Source organism: Archocentrus centrarchus, chromosome 23, assembly GCF_007364275.1.
Source record: "Archocentrus centrarchus isolate MPI-CPG fArcCen1 chromosome 23, fArcCen1, whole genome shotgun sequence".
Taxonomy (NCBI): Eukaryota; Metazoa; Chordata; class Actinopteri; order Cichliformes; family Cichlidae; genus Archocentrus; species Archocentrus centrarchus.
Window position 1 is genome coordinate 7,332,866 of NC_044368.1, and position 14,303 is coordinate 7,347,168.

A 14,303-nucleotide genomic window follows, 5' to 3' on the forward strand; every position below is an offset into this window, starting at 1 on the left:
TGAGTACCGTATTTTCCGGACTATAGAGCGCACCATACTATAAGCCGCACCTACAAATTTTTTGGAAAAAACTGGAAACGTACATATATAAGCCGCACCGGGCTATAAGCCGCTGGTATCTCCGCCGCTCTCGGTTTTCCACAATTACTCGGCACTCAGCAGAGGGGGACAGACAACCCCAAATTTGAGTTATAACAAGTCAATTCACCATTGATTCGTTCACGCCGAGCTTACGTGCAGCGGCTCTATTTCCCTCCTGTAGTGCCAGGTCGATAGCCCTCAACTTAAAAGCGGCATCATAGGAAGTTCTTTTTGTGGTTTCCATGATGAGGGAGTTTGAAAAAAATCTCTTTTGTGCCTGCTGCTAGCACTTGTTGGCGCTTTCTTCTTTGATTTCCAACTTTGACTTCCCATGATTCATATCCTGCTAAAGAGCCCCCTGGTGGTTAAAGAAAAATCCACAGAAACGCCGCACCGGGCTATAAGCCGCATGGTTCAAAACGTGGGAAAAAAGTAGCGGCTTATAGTCCGAAAAATACGGTAATTCTAGTACAGCTACTGTAGTATGTTTACCTTATGCACAGGATTTTGTCAGATAACCTTGTGGTTTTAACATCTCTATTGAGACTGAGGCTAAAATTGCTAAAAGTCTAAGCATTAAGTGTAGAAAGATTGCTGAAATTGGTTATCTGGTTTTCTATCTTGTCACTACAATTTCCAAAACAACTGCACAGTCACCGACGAGGTGCAGGATGACTGTATTTACATGCCGGTATGCAAATAAACAGTCTTCTTTTTCTTCCCTCTGCCTCTCGTTCGCACACGCAAGCACACACCCTGGTATACAGGGGCCTCTTGCTTTCGAAAGCACACTCATCCTTTTAATCGGTCTGGAATCCATCAAAGTGGGTCAAACTCCCTTCCCCATCTGCCCGGGCCAGATTTTAAATGCACGAGGGCTGATTAAAAAAAAGACCAAGAAAATAGGGCAAATGCCTACAACACAGATACACATACGCACACACACGTATACATGTCACTTGGGAGACCAGCAGAAGGAAATGGATACCAAAGGGAGGACCGTGCCCGTGAGTGTGTGTTAGTAAGGATATTGAGGGCATTTGTAAGCAATTACTACGTGCAGTGTAACAAATAAAAGGTCAAGCACTTGGATTTCAATCTCTTGGCCATGTATTAATTTGTCATTTTTATGCTAATTTGCATGCAGCCACCTTTTGTTGAGCCATCAACGCTGAATACATGACACAAAGAGGGTGGAGCATTGGGTGGGGGGGGGGGGGGGGGGGGGGGGGTGACAGGGCGCTGGGTAAGACAGCTGTGGTGATAAGCTTGCTCCCACAGCTGGGTGTTGTTACTGTGTGAGTGTGTTTGTACTTGTATGTGTGTCTGCTGTACTGCCTGATTGACAAGAGAGCTTTTCTGTGTAGTTCACACGCGTTGGTGTGAGTCTTTTCTGTTTCTCTCTTTGCAGTCTTGTGCGTTTTAATGCACGACTACATGTTATTGTGCAAATATCTGCAAACGTGTTAAAAATGCAGCTCAAAACAAAAATTGACAAACAGCTGCAGAAATATTCCAGACAGCTCGTGCAGAGCTTCAGCTTTTCCCTCTGGCTCAACCTGCAGCACTGTCCAGGTGTCACGTGATGATGAGTAGTGTCACCACACTGCACTGGTAAATGTTCATTGATCAGAGGGGACGGGATCCTGTATTTAACTTGTCGTCGCGCTGCACGAATGGGGATTCCCGAGATTAATCTTTGACATTCCCTAGACAAAGCAAGGACACTTACAGGATACAATTCTTTCAGAAAAGGTGACAGTAAAGGGACTAAATTGTATCTACCCATGTTTTAATGATAATTTATATCACAGGGCTGAATTTGTGAGTCAATAAAATTTTCAATTTCCTTAATCTCAGTTTGAGATTTGCAAATTCCTGTGTTGAACCAGCAGCACGGTTTAATATTGCAAAAGACTAAGAAAATAGGTTGGGCTCAGAGTTGAAACTATTGAGATATTTACAGAGGTGCATCTGTTTGCAGCCAGCTGAATTTGTAAGTAAGCAAAGTAAAACAAAAGCTGTTATTTTCGTCCAATTGCCCGGCCAAAATACACACATTTAAGAAGCAAGAACCAGTTTATTTACTCACTTCTTTTTTTTTTATATTTACAAGTGATTGACAGCAACACAGTTGCCAGTTCATTTCAAACTAGTTAATTAATAATATGTTTAATCCATTGAAAGATTCAAAGCAATTACAAAAAAAAAAGGACACAAAGTTATTTGCCTGCCAGTCCAAAAACTATATGTAATCAATTTAATAACAGAAAGCCAAGAAAAAATACAAAATAAAATCTCTCCACATTTTGTCCTCTTGGCTTCATAAATAACTTAAAATATAAAGTAGTTATCACTTTGTTGTCCACTACATTGCCTACATTTTAAAAAAACTTTATCTCAAAACTGAAGGTCACAAATAAACTTTACTGACAAATGCAAGACATGTCAGTAGCAGTCAATCGGTGCTAAGGCAGCCTATGCTCACTGGAGACAAACTGGAAGTTGAGGCATTGAGAATGAAGAATAGGTGTTTACTCGTCACTCAAACTGCTGTCTGGTGTCTCACCATGAGTCATCCCATTTTGAGGATCTTTTTGCACTTCTTGAGCCAGTTTGGGCTTTGGAGAGCGCTCGTTGAGGGCGCACACTAGTTAGCACTGATTAATGCATGCGAAGATGTAAAACTGAATAAGAAGCACTGTGTCACGTCTCCACTCAGCTTAAGTAGAGTACAAAAGAAGCTTTATTAGAGCCTCGGTATGAACATCCCTTCTTGGAGGTAAACACCAACATGAGAATTAACACCTTTGAATCAGCGCATACAGCCATGTCTTCTGTCTTTTGCATCAAGCCTTGAATGTAAACCCTCAGTCAGACAGTCAGAAAGGGGCGCCAACGGTAGCACAGCTCTAGCAGTTTGATTAAGCGAGGTTGGCCCGGGCTGCGGCTCTGCTTACAAACAAAGCACTTGCGACAGACGCTTATAGGCAAACCCAAACAGAAGCTTTTTAGCCAAATTCCCCCTGTGGCCGTGCTGCTATAAACCTCCCAAATGCCAGCTTGCTGCAGAAGAGAGGATTATTTTGAAGGAGACCAGTGAGTAGTAGCTCATTTCCTTCCTCTCCTCTTTAGCAACAACCCATTGTTTAAAATTTTTTTTTTTAAATGACAAAAAAACCAAAAAAACCAAAGGGATGAGTAAAACGTATCTGACAATCTGTTCAAAAGTTGACTGCCAACTTTGCTACGATTTTGCTTAAGCCCTGATTAGACTAAGATGTCAGTGTTACTTCCTTCTTGTTAGCCAGTTTCTTTTAACATACCCTACACTACGAGCTTCTTTCTGTAATGTTGCTTGTGGTGTCTGCCTGCACGGGCCATATGGAAGACAATGCGTTTTAGACTGTGGGGGAGAGGGAAGCTTTTAGGCAAAGACACTCCAGCTGTAGAGACTAATCACATGAAACATAATTTGAAAACCAAGGACAAATACTGGGGAACAATTATGTATAATTTATTAGATAGCTCAGCCCTGACAAACTGTTTGGCAGGGTATTGTGGGGTAGGAACAACGAAATATTAAATACAAGGACATGAACAAAGCAACTAATAATAATGAAGGACTGAAGTAAATTTGAACTGACTGTGAAGTGACACTTGCTAAAAATTGGAAATATCAGCAGATTATATTTGTTTAATGTAGACTTGTTATATGTTTTAAATAATAAAAGTGATCCCTGTGAGCCTGAAGCTCAAGATTCAGAGTATTCAAATGTTCTGTTACATCATTTTTGCCTACTCCTGGATCTTTATGATGAGTATTTTATGGCATAAAGAAAGAGGAAATAAAATAGCTTGTTTGAACTAATGGGCTGCACCAAGGTCCAGCATAAGATAAATGAAGATTGAACCACGAATCCAGCAAAGCTACTCTAGTAGAGCATATTAGGCCCCCTTTAAAATTTCATAAAAGCCTAAAATCTGCAATTGCTTTCCTCTCACTAGAAAAACCACCCAGGGTAAGAACCACTGTGTGCATTGTTTGTCTAACCAAGTCTTACTGGAACAACTCTTTAAAGTGTTACATGATGACGATGCTTCAGCAACACTTCCTGCAGAATTTGTGCCACTTGAAAGAGAATTATGACTAAAAATCTGCAGTGAACCAACTAATAATGCCCAGCAGGTTCAGAGCACTGCTGGCAAGTCTTCCCCCATGGGAATGTGAACACTCCAGCAGCAGCAAATATTCATAACAAAAGGGCAGAAAGAAGTAATTGCCTCATTCCTCCACGACACCTTGTCACACTGTAGAAATAGCAAGTCAAAGAGTTCATTTTATACCACAGGCTCAAAATGCATTTTAGACACACTCGCAGCATGGTTCTGTGAATACCAAAGGAACAGCAGTCTGCTGGTCCACATACAATCTAATATAGATGTACTGGTGTTCCTACAACATAATAATGATGCTCCAGTCACGTCAACGTCACTGCTAATAGTTATGTTGTTGCCACATCATAGCTTTGTGATTTCGGGGAACACACCGCTTTCAGGATTTTCTGGCCAAAAGTCTTTCTCATAGTACAAAGCACAATGAAGAAAAAATATCAGATGCAACAAAATTTTCTTTATTATAAATTCATTTACCTTGAATTTGTAACTTTGTCCCCTCCTCCCGCTGCAGGACAAAACGCCGTTAAGCTATGACATCCCAACACTGTGACAGGTTATTTGCAGTGATCAGTGTTTCCCACAGATTTAGATTGAATCTGAGGCAGAAGATGGGGAAGGTGCGCATACACTGTAGGTCCACACCCGTATATACACATCCACATGTCCCACATGCCTATGTGTGGGGAACACTGAATGATCGTTCTTGAGCAGCATTCATATGATGTAGTGGTTTCTCCAATATTAACAAGATAAAGTTGATATTGCAGAAACTGTCGGGGGGACCACTTTGGTTGAGACAGAAATTCTGGGTTAGGTGAATGTTTGTGGTTGAAAATGAAGGTTTTTGATGGACTGCGATGAAATTTGGTACAGACATTCATGTTCCCCTGCAGTGAATGACTGCAGTTATCTCTTAAGATGTTAATTAACAGTGTTTAGCTATGTTGCCCCAGCAAGACGGGCCTGGGTTTGAGTCCACTGGACTCTCTGACCTTTCTGTGTGGAGTTTGCATGTTCTCCCTGTATTTGCGTGGATTTTCTCCAGGTACTCTGGTTTCCTCCTACAGTCCAAAGACATGCAGTTAGTGGGGTTAGGATAACTGGTGATTCTAAATTGCCTATAAATGTGGATGTGAGTGTGAATGGTTGTGTCTTTCTGTGTTAGCCCTGCGACAGGCTGGTGACCAGTCTAGGGTGTACTAGCTCCCCTGCGACCCTGAAAAGGTTAAGCGGAAGAGAATGGATGGAGTTGGAGGTGGTGAGGAACCAGGGTTGTCAGGTAAGCAGTTAGCCCTAACTAACAAGTGTCTTTGACATTGATGCCTGTTTTGCAAGTGCAATTGCCAGCCTACCACCAAGCTTGTGTGAACTGGGGAACTTAGAGCCAGGTGAGAGACCCTGAGCAATTTGGAGCTAGGAAACCTTTAATAATCCTTCCAAACCTTTTGAGTTTTACTTTCTCTCACTCAACTTAGCTGCAGCTGAACTAAAGCATTGAGCTTTAAGGGAAGACCAAATAAAGAAAAAACAAAAAACAAAGGGGGGGGGGGGGGGTGCACATGATTTACAAAATGTTTCATTCCATTACTTTGTTTTGATAATTGTTGGAGGGCAAAATCGTAATTAAAAAATTAAAAATTAAAATTCTGATTAACTGTATGTTGTGTTTCTTCCTAGCTAATGTTACCATGCTAACTCACCAAACTAAGAACTAAATTAAAGCTCCTAGATATAGGCATGTTAAATTTGTCAGAGTGACAAAATTTGTGTAGCGATGTTCAGATTTTTCTGAACACAACTCCCAGAGGCTTCTCATCTTGTCACATTTGAATTTCGGGCCATCTAACATGCTATAAGCCAAGGTTAACCACAACACTACAGGTGAGAAAAGATGTTAAGTGCTATTTCATCCTCGTGATGCCTTATGTTAATGTGCCACCTCTGTTGCTTTTGTATGTCATTAAGGAAATATCAGTTGAGAGTAGGAACAAGTTACAGAGACTGTAGACACGGCTGTGCGGCAGACTAGAAAGCCCCACATCAAGCAAACTGTGACACTTCTGGGTACATGTTTACAAAGCATAGTGGTGCATACTAAAGAAACTGAATAACTTCATCACCCTGATAGAGCGGCTGAGGTTTCAGAAGGCACCTACTTTGCAATTTAATTTGCCCCGACCAATTTATAATTGCAAACTAGGAAGGGCAATCTGATGAAATGAATCTCATTAGTAGATGGTAAACAATTTGAGAGGAACTGCGTTTAAATGACTGTACTGAGAAAGTACTGGTATGGCTCAGCACAGTGATATTTCACTTCAGGAGTGGGGAAAAAAAGACTTGTGGCAAGCCCAATTGTGGATTTCCATTCGATTTGTTTTTATGGGGACTTCCTGGGACTGTAATCTGTGATCTAGGATGCCTTTGATTTTGCGGTATCAGAGGGGCTTCTTCCAACAGGTATGAGCCCTCCAGGGAGCCTTTCTTCACTAATGATTTGACATGAAAAGGCAAAGCTGAGGTTATGACAAACACTGAAGGGGAAAATCTTCCAATGGTAAAGACACAGTGACTCACTGATTAGAGGGCATATAAACAAGATACTGGAGGAGATTATTTAAGAGGCAGAGATAATGACTCCCTACTTGTTTACCATAAAAACAGAGTCATTGAAAATATCACAAGGGTAAAACAAATATGAAAGACAAACAAACAAACAAAAAAACTTCAGCTTGCATGAGACAGTCTGATCTGTTGCCAGCCCAGACTGCCATTTGATTGATAGGCTTATGAGGCAGGTGTATGTCTACATGTATATCTCGTCCAAAACTGAGCTCCCCTCAGCACTTCTGCTCGCTTGAAATGCAACCCGCAAACCACTTTCCACACTTATGAAAGCACGCTGACTGCACCTGGCTGCAAAAATTTCCAGCCATCATCACCTTTTCCTCCTCTTTTATGCTACAAAGACAACCAGAAGGCGCTTGAAGACTGATATGAAAAAGGATACAGTCTCACTCACTTCCCTTCTTCTTTTCACCCACAATAAAACAGAAAGTACTGGCTTGGTTACAGGAGTAACACACAATCAATATCCACCAGCACTGCTTCATTGCATGCATGGGCTCTGGGCGGAGTTTAATTATGCAGGGGGTTGGGGGGGCAGTAATCAATGTAGGGCACTGTGCACATATGTCCCTATTTCTCTTTAGACATACAGGGAGTGTGGTACAGTGGGCAAAACGTGACTCATTAAACATCAATATACAGCTGTATATGAACTTGGAATTGTAGTTTCTCATGATCCCACTGTCAGATGATTTATTTATAAAGTATAAGTTTGGAAATCTTTTGCAGTGTTCTGTCTGTATTCTTTAAGATCTTACAAAAGTGATGCCTTTTCTTTATGTTGTCTCCTTTACTCTTTGTATTCTCTTTGGTAAATCCAAGGATGGCAGAGTATTTCTGCCAACATCTCTCAATAGCTCAAAACATACTTTGTAATGCAAACAAAACACAAAGTTGTGGGAAAATTAGGGTTGACTTATCAGGGGATTCTGAGGGGCTCTACATGCATTGAGGAAACACCCAACACTCACTGTTCTGCGGAAAAAAATCCCTATGCAATTTAAAATAAAAGCCACAAAGAATTCAAAACAAGAAAAAAAAGACTGCCAACAAAAACAGCACAAAAAGAAGCAGATGACATCTTAGTGAAGAATAAGCAAAAGAAGGACTGAAGACAAGCAGTTAACTTGCCTGGAATGTGTAAAACCTCGTCCCGTTCGGTGGATGCACCTTGGGGGAGTTGGTCCCCGTACTCATGTCTGAGAAAATCATAATCCCTTTGATGGGCAAACAATCCAGAGCTGATCCTTTCTTAAATAAAAAAAATCAGGTAAACGTAATATGCGTCGCAGAGACTGTAAAACGATCCGAGCCGAGCACTCGGATCAGCCCCTGACCCGACTCTGCGCTCCCGGCATCAGAAGGTAAGATGCGCAACGCTCCGGGAGAAGGACGACCGCGACAATTAAAGTGAAAACAAGGCAGCTCTCTTTTCTGCTCTTCTTTGCACGTCCCCACTCGCATGCGGAGTATTAGTCTGTATCCTTTTAGCGATTTGAAGAGAGAGTAAACCCCCGCAGCTCCATGATCTCTCTACGCCCGCTGCAAGCAGCTCTGCTGGCGGCTCAGATGGGTCGCTCTGTGCACGGATTATTGCCTCCCTCCTCCTCCGGCTTCACCAATAATCAGTCGGAGCATCACGGCGCGGCTCAGCCAACGACATACCGGGTGCCTAAATTGGCAGCAGAGACACACGTTCGCTCTGTTTGTACACTGCAAAAATGGCCTTTTGTTACAAACGTTTCATATTATTTATTTAAAAAAAAAAAAAAAAAGGTCGGGGGAGTTGTCAGTAAAATATGTAGCCCGTTCTGCTTTTTTGTTCTCCTGTAGAGATAAAAAAAAAACAGTAAATACTTAGGTAAGTAAATACATATTTCCGGTGAGTACATTTTAAAAGGTCTTTAAAAAGTTGTTTTAGAAAAACGGAACATTTGCTTTGTAGTCGCACAATTTTACTTTGATTTTTTTTTTTTTTTTAAGTGCAGTTCCTAAACATCAATAGCGTAAATTACGCTCACTAGGTTGTCAGAGTGTTTTTGCAGTGCAGCTCCGTATTGATTAGAGGAGGAGATGGATGCTTAAATTACTCAAATGAGGCAATCGTTTTCTGTGTGACAATGGGACAAGCTATCGCTGTCTAACACATACTATCTGGAGGGCGTGTTGTGTCGGTGGGAGGAAGATGGCCGTTTCACAAGCATTTAAGACAACTTCGAACTGTAGGATGTTGCAGTGCTGTTGTTGAGTTTCAGAGAAAGATACCACTGGTGGGACTATTTTACTTCCACAGTCTTATTTTAGACTAATGGATAGAGAAAAAAAAGAGATCAAAATAAATATGTACAGTAGGTGTTTAGTTTTTAAATTTATTAAAATAAAAAAAAAAAAAATATGTAAGTAATCAACTGAGGAAGTATCATTAGCAGTAGCTAATTTACCTTTTGGTTTTTATTTCTGTTTATATTCTTAAGGATTTTACAGTGTTTATGTATCATTCAGAGCCAGGTGTATAAAACATTATTATTCATATAAACATGGGGAAAACTATTCTCTGCTCCCTGAGAGTATTTACTATCTGATGTGATCTTTGACTCCAATGTGCCAACAAAACGAAAAAATAATCTTGAACCTGGCTCCTATTTTGAGCTTTATGTCCTACAAAAATTGCACATTTACACGTAAACATTCAGAAAATTTTGGTAGTGATGGATGATGGATTAGACACTTGCTGCTGTCTTCAGGGTTTTTTTCTCTTCAGTTGTCATTAAGTTGATACGCTTCACTTTAACACTAACCTGTCTGAACTAAACAGATTCCCCAGTGCACATCCTTATTATTACCGTTTAAATTTTCAAGTAGATACATGGAGACTGTCGACCTCTCTTTAAAGCATCTCAGGTCAACATCCATTATCAGGTTGTTTCAAACAAATTTCCACCCTTTTACCAGCTCTTTCTTTAGAAACGTTACCCCAGGTGCGCTGTTTCTATGGATAAAAACAGCTTCTTCAACCAGGTTAAAACAAGCTCACGGACTACAGGCTGCTTTTATCACATGAAGAAAAGCATTTTCACTCTAACAGACTTTCAACCAGGGTTGACATATCTCCATTTTTCATTCAATTTTCTCTCATCAAGTGGCCTTTTCATGAGATGAATCCACTTTATTGAATAGTTTAATTCAATTCAGTGTCCAAGCTCCTTTATTTCCTTTCATGTAATTACATGCCGGCATTCAAGTTAACATTTTGTATCTCAAACTGTGATAACTGGATTCACAAGAGAAGTGTTAAGCTGTTAGTGAGATATCAAATCTTGTTTAGTCACTACGGGAAAAACCCAAGCAGTTCATGCTACGGTCTGATTTCGTGTTGTTCTCCACAGCTCAGTGAGCTTGATGAAGCTGACTGGGTTGAACCCACTGCTAGTCTCACTCCCAGTCAGAGGGATTTGGTTCTGGGAGACATCAAAGTATTTGCTCTTGACATAGCAGGTTAACAGCATTTCCAGCAGTGGAGCAGCAGATCTCATTTACCAGACTGAGCTGAGTCTGCACCCCTGAAATGCTTCTCAAAGTCACCCTCAGCACTGCAACATAATACCAGATATTCACTGTGGGGTTGACCTTACATTCTAAATAATAACACAAGGTTAAAAACTTTTAGAATATAACCGAGATACAGACATTATAAAAGAGGGACACAGTTTCAGTAGTGTGGTGTCAGGAATACCGTGTGACTTGTTATCATAGTAAAGATGTTGGTAAGTGTACTTTTTTTTTTTTTTGGCTTACTGTATTCATAAGATGAATTAACGTGGCAGTTGTTCAGTGTTCTGGTGAGACGAGGCGGCTATTCCAGCAACAATTATTAATAGTAACTAAAGAAAAAACTTCAGTAGCATCAAGAAGCATACCTGGTTGTCTTCAAAGACATTTCAGTGGGATTTGATAAGTCTACAAGTCTTTAGCCAACAGTAGAGCTGTTTAAGATGTTGTGTAAGAGTACTACTATAGAATCCTACTACATAGTAGAACTTTCGACATATAGCTATCAGGGAATACTAAGCCCTCCTGCACATTAGTCACATAAAAGGACCTGTCAGTGTGCTGCACTGCACTGGACTGACGTCATTGTACAGATGTGCAGTGGGCATGGCTTAGCGCTTCTTAGTGCTCATTGGATGGAGCCTCTCAATCCTCTCTGTTTTCTCCAGCTCTGATCAGTACGGCTCTTTGTCTTTTAGCATTCCCAAAGCTGCCAACGCATTGCACCTGGAAAATTATATTTGAGACAAAAGGCTGCTTCTGTTAATATTAGAATTAATTTACAAAATTGACCAATTTGATCAAGGTAGGGTGTTAGATAAAAATCTTTTTCATAGGGTCCCCTTTGAGGAAATCTCAAAGACACAAAGACTATGTTCATTAAATCCACACCTGAGAGAGTGTGTGTGTTTTTATAGTCATGCTTTTTCATGTTTCATGCATTTCTGTATATCTTCCTGTTTCCATCTCAGAAACACACAGAGTCTCATTTCATCAGAGAGCTCAAACAAATTGATTTTTTAGTTTGAAAGCCCTAATCTGTGAGGCCAGCTATAGCCTTCTGACAGAAATATCAGATTGTAGAAGTGATAATAAATTAGGATATAAGAGGCATGTGCATTTCTGCCGAGCACAGATAATGGGCATTTAGTTAGGAATGGGGGGGGGGGGGGTGCTGTTTTGAGAGGTCTTGCTGAAGACAAAACCTCCAGCTGTTGAGCGAACACAAAACATTTTGATATGACCCACAGCAATAATCGTGGGAGTATGAGGCCACAAATGTGTACTACCAGAGCTGTTGTAACCTGAGGACACATATGGAAATCACACATTTTAATTTCTTCTGGCTGCGTGTGTGTCTGCAACACATACTGTGAGCTCGTTACAGAGCGGTTTACTACAAGCTTGTTTGGTCAAACTGCAAATCAGCTGCAAAAAAGGAGGAGAAAAGAGAGGCAATTGGTGCATACGTAATGAGGATTTGGTGATTGTAATTTCATCTGTAAGAAGTAAGAACAGCTTTAACAAAAGCGGTCGGCTTGTGCTGCTTTGAATAAATTGTTCTATGTCAAAAAAATGCAAATCATACTCTGCCAAATCATACTGCATTGTGTTCTGGTGAACACAACAAATTAACTTGTTACATAAAATACTCAAAATCTCCCAGAGGGGACAAAGGAGATGACAGAAAAGAATTATTATAGGAAAGGAAGTTGAAGACTTTGCTGGCATGCAGTGCAAAATTAGAGGAGAAAAAAAAAAGTTAGACGTGCCCACTACAAGTGTTCAGAGCACTGATAATATTTTCATACTCTGTATTTTCCTCACTTTATTTTATTATAGTGTTTTTTTATAGTGTTTTTGCACCCGCAAGGTGATTCCCAGAGGGGTATTAGCCAAAAACTTGGATTTGTTCTAATTGATTATCTCTTCATCGTGGCGCCTGTTATTGGGTGGAATATATTAGGGAGCAAGTGAACATTTTATCCTCAAAGTTGATGTGTTGGAAGCAGGAAAAATGGGCGAGCGTAAGGATTTGAGTGAGTTTGACAATTACCAGATTGTGATGGCTACACCACTGGGTCAGCGCATCTCCAGAACTGCAGCTTTTGTGAGGTGTTCCCGGTCTGCAGTGGTCAGTATCTATCAAAAGTGGTCCAAGGAAGGAACAGTGGTAAACAGGGTCATGGGAGGCCAAGGCTCACTGATGCATGCGGGAAGTGAAGGCTGAACCATGAGGTCTGATCCAACAGATGAACTACTGGGTACATGAGCTTCAGAACTGGACTGGAGTAATGGAAGAATGGTCTGAATCATATTTTCTTTTACATCACATTCAGGTGCATATGTGTCACTTATCTGGGAAACACCTGGCACCAGGATGCACCATGGGAAGAAGGCAAGCCGGCGGATGGAGTGTGCTACTTTGGGCAATATGGGAAACTGCCATCCATGTGGATGTTATTTTGACATAAGCATTGTTGCAGACCATGTACACCTTTTATGGAAACAGTATGGCTGTGGCCTCTTTCACCATGATAATGCTCCCTGCCGCAAAGCCAAAATGGTTCAGGAATGGTTGGAGAAGCACAACGGCAATTTTAAGGTGTTGACTTGGCCTCCAAATTCCCCAGATCTCAATCCAATCGAGCATCTGTGGGATGTGCTGGACAAACAAGTCTGATCTGTTCTCGTCCTGTTTAGTGGGTGATCCAAACATACAGTGATGGATGTGCAGCAAAGACCTGACATAGGACCTGAGAGATGCATTTGACACTTCAGTCCATCAGAAATGGTCTCAGTGGAAGGTGGCTGTGAAGAAGCCATTCTTGATGAAAAGAAACAGGGAGAAAAGGCTGAGATATGCAAATTACACAAGAACTGGACTGGAAATCATTGACAACAGGCCTGATGGGGTGGTGAATCCAAATTTGAAATAGCTTTTAAGCTAAATATTAATCTAAGCACATTACCAAACTCACAGTCATAAAACTGTACTGTGATATTATTCGGTTTAATTTTGAGACATTGACCAAGACTGCAATCCTTAGAGCAAAGCTGTCAGGATGGCTAAAAATGTCCACTGCAAGCTCAGAGCCCAAGGTGACCCCTGCAAAGACAGCACCATCTAATAACAAACAGTACAAATCCCAGTTAATAGTTTAATGATACAGATTATAAAATGCAGTATGAAAAGGTCAACTGCATGCAACCAAAATCCAATTTAATGACACAGTTCTGCCATTTCAAAGCTACCACAAATAAGGTAAATAGCACAGCTCTAGAGGCAGCTCTTCCCTGCTTTGACTATTTGCAGAGATGCACATTTGATATGCAGCCCATGATAACCTTTTTTGGAGGGGGGGCACTGGGGAGATGGTAGCATGTTGAATTTGCATATTTTGTTGTCACCATGCCTAGCACACAGTGTCAAACATGCACTCTTAACAAGCTAACTAGAGACAAAAAGCTTTAAGGTGCAGAAGATATGTTGTCATGTATTATAGTACCTGCTGTATTATAGAACTCCCAGTAGTGCACAACTGTCAGCTGAAGCAAGTGGCAGATCTGCACGCCTCCTCTGGGTGTACAGAAAGAGATAAACATGAGTGCGTGAGGAATAGGCTTCACTTCAGGCACGTGATGAAATACTACATTTTACCTCACAACTTGTTGAAGTAACGGAGTTTTCACTGTTCATATTTCCACAGAAGTTTTGTGAATAAAGCTTGTAGTTTTCTTTCCAAGCACATTCCCGTATGATAGCCGACTCTGTAACTAAAGGGCCCCTCTAGACTCCATAACACCGTCGCCTTCCACTGACAGACATGTCAGTCTCTAATTGGGTGCTGCCATACGCTGCGCCA

The 14,303-nt window shown here is 41.0% G+C and overlaps 1 protein-coding gene across 1 annotated transcript in view; it reads right to left on the minus strand.

Annotated features, from left to right (window-relative positions):
• Positions 1-14,303, minus strand: part of ppfia2 (PTPRF interacting protein alpha 2) — a 143,105-nt gene that overhangs the window by 106,227 nt on the left and 22,575 nt on the right. The gene's annotated exons all lie outside the window — the stretch shown is intronic.